We start from the raw sequence: 8,737 nt of genomic DNA, 5'->3' as shown, positions 1-8,737 counted from the left end.
GATTAGCAATCCAGAGAGAGGTTTGCTAAACAAAATTGTGGAGTTATAGAATAACCTTTAATATTCGATTGTATGTTATACTCTCCTTTGCCTATGATTTTATGTTATATCCTTATATCTTACATTTTTTTATCTATGTTCGATTCTGTTCAATTTTTTTCATAATTAATTTGAAAAAGTTAGTATTTGTTCGTTAGTGTTTATAATTTTTGTTAATTTTTGCGAAATTGAAAATAAAAGTTTGAATTAATATTCTGAGAGGCTATTTTAACTCACCTTTAGAACTTTGTATTAGGTAATTTTTTTCAAAACAATTAATTCATTGTTTGTCTTGTAATATAATATACGTGTATCATTTTTACATTTTTGATGGGTAGTTGTAATTTCGTTATCAAGTAATTGCGAAGAATAAATTTAAACCTATACTTTTCGAAAACTCGTGACAATCCGGGATAAAAGTTCTAATTAACTTCCCGTAGGGTAAGTTATAGTAATCGCAAAAAAATCGAAAATGAAAATTTTTATATATCTTTACGTTTCAGAGGTTTCTGAACATTTTGGCATACCTTAGAAAAAATGGATGTATGTGTGTGTGTGTGTGTGCGTGTGGTGTGTGTATGTATGTGTGTTTATGTATGTGCGGATACAAATTTTTCGTCGACGATTTCGGGAACACGGATCAACCGATTTGAATAATTCAAAAAGCATTCGATTCGTATTGATAAGGAGACGTGCTGATTAGTTTTGGCGAAGGCAAGTCTAGCCGTTCCGAAGATACGGGCAAAAAGTGCCGAAAACGGTAACTCAGTTTTTAAAAGAACGGAGCGTCCGATTTTAATAATTCAAAAACATTTACTTGTATTGACATGGTGAAGAATTGATCAAATTTTCATGGAGGCAGGTCTAGCGGTTTCGGAGATCTAACGAAAAAAAGTAAAAAAAAAATGCCATTTCGCGGTCAAAAATGATCATTAGACTATGCACATCAAATTATCAGATATTTTATAGAGATTTTAACAATAAGTATGAATTTTGTTTACATTCCTATGGGTTCCGTACCAATGTTTATCCGTTAGACAGCGACGCGGCGCTTACGCGCTTTATATTTTGTTTCTATGCAGTTGCGGCAGTACGATTGCTTTGAAAAAAGTTCAGATTTTCCAAAATTGTCAAAATTAAAAAAACATTTTTTTCAGAAAAAAAAAAAATTAAAAATTTTTTTTAGAATTTTTTTAAAAAAATAATTTTTTTTTCAAGAAAAGTAATTCTTTGTCCAATTTATAGTTTCTCAAAAATCTTATTCTTGCAAAGTAAAATTTTTTCAAAAATGTTAATCGTTTTTAAAAAAAATAATAATTTTTGGTACGGGAAGTTCCAGCAATTTGCCTTAAGGCACGATGCCCTAATTGCCTTAAGACAGAATTCCACTTACAGCTAGTTTTTTTTATTCTCTTTATTGAATTACAATCCAGCACAAAGTACCTCATCTTCTTGTTGAACTTGTACTACTTTCAGAAGGCAACCGTCAGAATTAAATGTATTTGGATAAATTGTATGTTTTGGATTGGAATAAGATGTTTGTGAAAAATCTTACAAATTAATATAATGAATTAAGTTACTTGTAAAACTCGGCATATCTCCTCTTGCTCGGTTCATAAATGAATGCTCGTGCCAATGTGTAGGCACTGACCATCAAAACTCCTACGGTGACCAAATGGAACTTTATTTGCTTCTCCAGCATGTTGCGCATTTCTGGCTTCGGCATTCGCGGCATACTGGACAACTAATTTTCGAAATAGTAAAACGATATTAATAAAAAAAATATGTTTATAAGATGGAATATGCTTTAACTGGGACTTTTATGCTGCAATGATAGGCAACTTCTTTGAAAGAGTAGATAGCGCCAGTAACAGAAAATACAGAGTTGATTTTAATTAGAATTTGTTCAATTTTAGGCGGTATTGATTTCATTTAAACTTGTCAACTTTCCGTAGGGTAAGTTATAGTAATCGCAAAAATATCGAAAATGAAAATAGTTATATATCTTTACGTTTCAAAGGTTTCTGAACATTTTGGCAAACCATAGAAAAAATGGATGTATGTGTGCATATATATGTGCATGTGTGTGTGTGCAGCGATCAACCGATTTGAATAATTCAAAAAACATTTTACTTGTATTGACAAGATGAAGAATTGAATAAATTTTTGATTAAGCAGGTCTAGCAGTTTCAGAGATCTAGTAAAAAAGTAAAACAATGCCATTTGGCGGTAAAAAATGATGATTAGAATTCCGTAACATCGTTTGTCCATTAAACGGTGACGCGACGCTTACGCGCTTCGAAATTTTGTCTCTATGCAGCTAAGCAGTGCGATTGCTTTGAAATATAGTTCAAAATTTCCAAAATCAAAAAAACATTCCAAAAATTCATTTCTTTCAAAAATTTAAAATTTCTCAAAAATCTATTTTTTTAAGTTTTTTTTCTAATATTTTTGGTACGGGAAGTTCCAGCAATTTACCTCAAGTCACGATGTCATACACCACTAATCTAGACATCTCTCCATGGAGTGAAATCTAAATTATTATTTTTATGTAACAATAGCTTATAAGATTTCATTGTATCCTGATTGCTATTTTTATGGAAATAAAAAAAAAATATTTTTTTTAGACCCAAATAATGAATTTAAATCGATCACTTTTTGTTTGATCTGATTAGTTAAGAAAGTGAACCAGATTTAGCAGCTTGAATTATTTGACATTTTTTTGACTGAAATTAAAATGTTAAGCCAACTTACTAATTCTTGCAGCATGTGAGAGCCACAACATAACATATAAGTTATTTAAAAAAATAGAAAAAGAATAGAAAGAAATTAATTAAATAGTTATTCCAACTCTGCTGATGAATATTTCTGACAAAATGCCAGATCAAGGTTATATGCAGGGTTATATCTGTAAAAAATGCACCCATAAAATTCATTTTGGTTGAATAATGTAGCTATTATTTAGTAAAATCCCAATAAAATTAAAAATAAGAGCTCGGACTTATTGCCCCTTGTTCGTCTCGTTTCACCTCAACTAAGGGGTAAAAAGGGCCAGGGTCAAGGGCCCACATTTCTACAATGTTGAATTTATCTGGGGCTTTCACTGAACATAGTCAGGTATATCTGACAATTATAGTTGTTTGTTTGTTTTCACAATATAATTGCTCAAAGTCGAATTGGACATTTGTGCTCCGGCCTACCCTATATAAAAATCAGTAGAAACATTTATCTAAAAATCCAAATTCGACTAATTAAAATAACACATTTATGAAAAAAGTGACCATAAATTATATAAAAGCTATATCATCCAAGTACTAATGAAGTGGAGTACATTTTTGGGGAATTGCTGTCAAATATTTAAAAATAATGATTCTGTAAATAGTAGTGAAAAAAATATATACCGCAAATTTCAAATGACTCAATTCAAATAATTTAGAATTGTCTTTTTAAAGAAACAAAAAGTTAGATTTTTTGAAAATAATATCAAAGTAATAATCTACATACATAATATAATCAAGTGGTAAATTGTTCAGAGATTTAAGATAATTTCTTTGTAAATATTAGTAAAAAAATATTTATACCGCAAACTTCAGGGACCCGAATTAAAACAATTAAATATAGTCCTTTTATGGAAATTACAAGTTTTGTGTTAGATTTCTTAACAATAATATCAGAAAGTTTAATTTTGAAATAATCACAATAAAGTAAAAATTCAAAGTGAACTTATGGCGTCTCACTTTACTCCGAAATAAATCTGGTCTATATATTATTTTCCTGTATAATAAAGTGAAAAATATTAAACAAATTCTATTATTTACTTTTATAAATAATAGTATATAAATTATACTTATTAGTTTACTTACGTTTATTATCACAGTTGTCCTTTAACTTTATTATTTTGCTTCACAAACTTTTGTACGACTCACGTTTACAAATTTCAGAATATAATTTTTAATTCATTTGTTTATTTGTGTTGGGTGATATGTTTGGTGAAATTTATTTCTATGAGATTTGCAGTAATATTATTTTGCTATGGCAACAGTAATAATATGAATATGTAAAAACAATTTCCCCGCCTGAATTTGAAATGTTAATATTGAATAATTAGTAATTATTCAATACCAGCATATTAATTAATATATTAATTATAAATTAGTACAAAAATGACATATTTATTTATTAGTTCCCAAATGGGTCTTCCAGCGCTGAGTAGAATAAATTGTATGAGAAGAAAATATTTTTTTAGAACTATGCTAACCAATTTTGTATTAAATGCATATGAAATTCAAATAATAAATTTCTAAATCGTGGGACTTGATCAAAATTCCTAATTTTAAATTTCGAAAAACTCTGTGCTAAAATTATCATTTTTAGTACAACTGACACTAGGTAGATTCTTTGGTGTAAAATATAGCTATTTCTTCATTTTTTATTTTTTATTTCTTTCTATTTGTCTTTTTTTTTCTTTTTTCTTTTTTCTTTTTTTTTGTGCTATTTGATGAAACTTGAAAGATTATAGATGTCAAATCTGGACATCGTAGTTGTATCACTATTTTTCTGCAAATTTCTTGAATATTTGCTGAATTTGTTAACTTCCCGTAGAGTAAATTATAGTAATCTTTACGTCTTTACGTTTCAAAGGTTTCTGAACATTTTAGCATATCTTAGAAAAAATTGATATTTGCATTTCCTTATCGATGGATGTATGTATGTGTGTGCGTACTTATGGATACAATTTTTTGTCCACGTTTTGGAGAGCACGGATCAACCGATTTGGATTAATTTTGGCAAAAGTCGGGTAATCCAGAAAATGGTAATTAAGTTTTTGATAGAACGGAGCATCCGATTTCAATGATTCAATCAAAAAACATTTCACTTGTATTGATGCAATGAAAATTTGATCGAATTGTTGTAAAGGCAGATTCAGCTGGTCGGAAATTCAGAAAAAAAGTTTAGAAAAATGCCATTTGGCGGTCGAAAATAAGATATTTTCGACAGTATGGATTAACTAACATGAATGGGTATCGCAATCTTTAAAAAAATTGTGAAATTTTAATAATCTAAAAAAAAAAAAAAAAAAATCATGTTGGGATTTCAAATTGTATTCACTTTTGATCTTGAGGGTAAGATGACCCTAATTCTAAAATTTCATGCAAATTAGAGCACAGTAAAAAAATTGAGACCCTAAACGCTCCATTGACTGGAGTACAGATAGTTGTCTCTAATTTCCAATCGTGATTTGATTGCAGTAATGCACAGAAAGGCTCTTTTTACTTGAAATCATATTTAGATCTAAAGTTTCTAGTCAAAAATGCTTGGTATCAAGCTGTCAGAGACATAAATTGATCCTGGGTTTAATTTTGGAACCTAGGAATCTTGTGGTATCAAAACAAGGATCCTTACCGCAGAATTACGAACAAGCTCAAATTCCTAATAGTTTTTGACTCGGATGACAATTTGATTTGAATAACCACACATAGTAATTTTTAAAAAAAAAAACTATCAATGTAAATAATAATAACGGAGAAAAGATAATTTTGGTGTAAACGTTCATGATTGATTTTTGAAGTAAAACTACGTTAGGCGCGCAATCTGTACAAATGCAACGGAAAGCGTTACGACCGAGTCGAGTGCCAAAGATTCGTCATTCGCACTCGATAACGGGTCGATTGTGATTGGTCGTCGTGTCGCTCGAGTATGATTGCTTTGATTGTGTAGTGAAAATAATAAAACAAATGAAAAATCTGAAACGTAAGTTTATGGAAGTAATTCGTATTATTCGTGGTTACTATATATTTTTGAGGTTATTAAAATGGAAATTATTTTTATAGATAAGACAGTTATTACAGCTGCTCAAAAAATGAGACTGTATCGCGAGCGAAATAGTAAAAAAACTAGCTGTAAGTGGAATTCTGTCTTAAGGCAATTAAGGCATCGTGCCCTAAGGCAAATTGCTGGAACTTCCCGTGCCAAAAATTATTATTTTTTGAAATTTTAAATTGGACAAAAAATTACTTTTTTTTGAAAAAAAAATTTTTTTTTAAAAAAAAATTTTTAAACAATTTTTTTTATAAAATTTTTTTTTTTGAAAAAATGTTATCTTCATTTTGACAGATTTTGGAAGATCTGAACTTTTTTTCAAAGCAATCGTACTTCTTTAACTGCTTAGAGACAAAATATAAAGCGCGTAAGCGCCGCGTCGCTGTCTAACGGAAAAACATTGGTTCGGAACCCATAGGAATGTAAACAAAACTTATACTTATTGTTAAAATCTCAATAAAATATCTGATAATTTGATATGCATATGTCTAATGTCTAATGATTATTGTTGACCGCCAAATGTTATTTTTTTTTTAATTTTTTTTTAGTTTTTTTTTACTAGATCTCCGAAACCGCTAGACCTATCTTCATGAAAATTTGATCAAATCTTCATCTTGTTAATACAAGTAAAATGTTTTTTGAACTATACAAATCGGACGCTCCGTTCTCTTAAAAACTGAGTTACCGTTTTTGGCCCTTTTTGCCCCATATCTTCGGAACGGCTAGACCTGCCTTTGACAAAAGCTAATCAGCACGTCTCCTTATCAATACGAATCGAATGTTTTTTGAATTTTTCAAATTGCTTCATCCGTGTTCCCGAAATCGTCGACGAAAATTTGTATCCTAACACACACATGCACGCACATACACACACACACACACATACATCAATTTTCTCCAAGGTATGCCAACATATTCACAAACCTCTGAAACGTGAAGATATATAAAAATTTTCATTTTCGATTTTTTTGCGATTACTTACCCTATGGAAAGTTAATTATAAATAAATCAATTTATCATCTCCAGAACATTAACAATCGTCATTTCATTTCGAATCAAATTCCAAAAAAAAAATATTTGCCAAATTTACACAAAATTGAAAAAGTGCTCCCGCATAGTCACAGTCTAAACGCATTTGCAAATAATTCTGTGCGACATTTTCACTTATACTGTGCTCAGCTTGGCGGCATTTTCACATTTTTCAATATTTTTTACAAAATTGGAAAAGTGCTCCAGTACACAAACAGTCTAAACGCACTTGGGTAAATATTTGTACCAGAGTGGCGCTTAGACTGTGCTTAGCTTGGGTGATTTTTTGAATTTTTAATCCAAAATTACAAAAAAATTTTTTGGAAAAAAAAATTAGAAACAAAAAATTTTTTTTTCCAAAATCAATTATTTTGTTGAAAAAAGCAGAAAGTTCTTTGAATCATTTAAATCGGACGCTTAGTTCTCTCAAAAACAGCCATTTTTTTTAAATTTAGCTCTGTATCTCCGAAACCTCTGGGCCTACCTTTGCCAAAAACTAATCAGCACATCTCCCTATCAATAGGAATCTAAAGTTTTTTAAACCTTTCAAATCGGTTGATCCGTTCTCTCAAAAACTCGCTTTCTATTTTTTGCACTCTTTGCTCCATATCTCCGTAACGGCTGGACCTGCCTTTGCCAAAAACTAATCAGCACATCTCCCTATCAATAGGAATCGAATGTTTTTTAAACCATTCAAATCGGTTGATCCGTGCGCCCGAAAACGTGGACGAAAAAACGCGGACATACAAAACACACACACACACACACATCCATTTTTTCTGAAGTATGCCAAAATGTTCAGAAACCTTCAAAACGTCGAGAAATGTAAAAATTTTTGATTTCGATTTTTGGACGATTACTATAACTTACCCTACGGGAAGTTAACAAGCAGTCAATGAATGTATGTTAATTTTAATTACATGAAGTTCTTCAAACATACATGATGAGTGAAATTATGAACACAATATTTCTTTACGCGTTGTTTAACATAATAACTCTCTACAATTTAATATATATTAAAAATATTAAAGCAGTACAGCTTCATTCTATCAGGCCGAAGATATATCTTTTTCAGAATTATATCTCAGACACTTTTGGAAGTTTAGAGGAAGTCTACATGTTTTTTGTTCATGATGGCTACTAAGTATTACAAAGTTGCATATTTTTATATACAGATATTATATACAGATATACTTCATAATGGACTTCTATGCAGTTTATTTATTGATAGTGTTAATGAAATGATTTAAGATTGTTGTAATCGTATGTTGGTATGATGAGGTAGCCTTATGAGCTTATCATTTGTCCTGTTCAATCAATGTTCTAGCAAATGTTCTAGGTGCTTAGAATGTTGAGGACTCCTGCTATGTGCTGCGTTTTAAATAGACATACTGCGATTGTCGGCAGCAATTAGTCTTTTCTGGTCGGGGATTAGCTAGCAAATGTTCCTTGGGCGCCACAAAGGCTGCGCAGATGATTGATATTTACTGCAATGATTTAAATAGAATTACTCGTCGAACTAGCAACTTTTAATCGTACACAAATTAATAACATTAATTTTATTATCTTGCCATTGGATTGAATCTTAGGAATCTATAGACGCAACTTCCTTGCAGTTTTAAGACCACCGTTATGGTTCTGTAGTTTTTCTGTATATTATTAGACGTGGCGAATTTTCTCTTACAATTGGTAAAAATAGCTTTGAAATCAATACTCTTTATACTTCAGATTTAGAAGTTTTTGCACCCCATAAAAATTGATCAAATGAGCTTTATATAAATTTGTTTGTATGATGTGCAAAGTGAAACTTACAGAAAGTTAAAAAATACGAGTTTGTGAAAAAAAATAA

Source organism: Ctenocephalides felis, unplaced genomic scaffold (genome assembly GCF_003426905.1).
Source record: "Ctenocephalides felis isolate EL2017-DRISC unplaced genomic scaffold, ASM342690v1 CF-g0.4_SCAFFOLD_03573, whole genome shotgun sequence".
In the NCBI taxonomy this organism is placed as follows: domain Eukaryota; kingdom Metazoa; phylum Arthropoda; class Insecta; order Siphonaptera; family Pulicidae; genus Ctenocephalides; species Ctenocephalides felis.
This window is presented reverse-complemented; position numbering follows the sequence as displayed.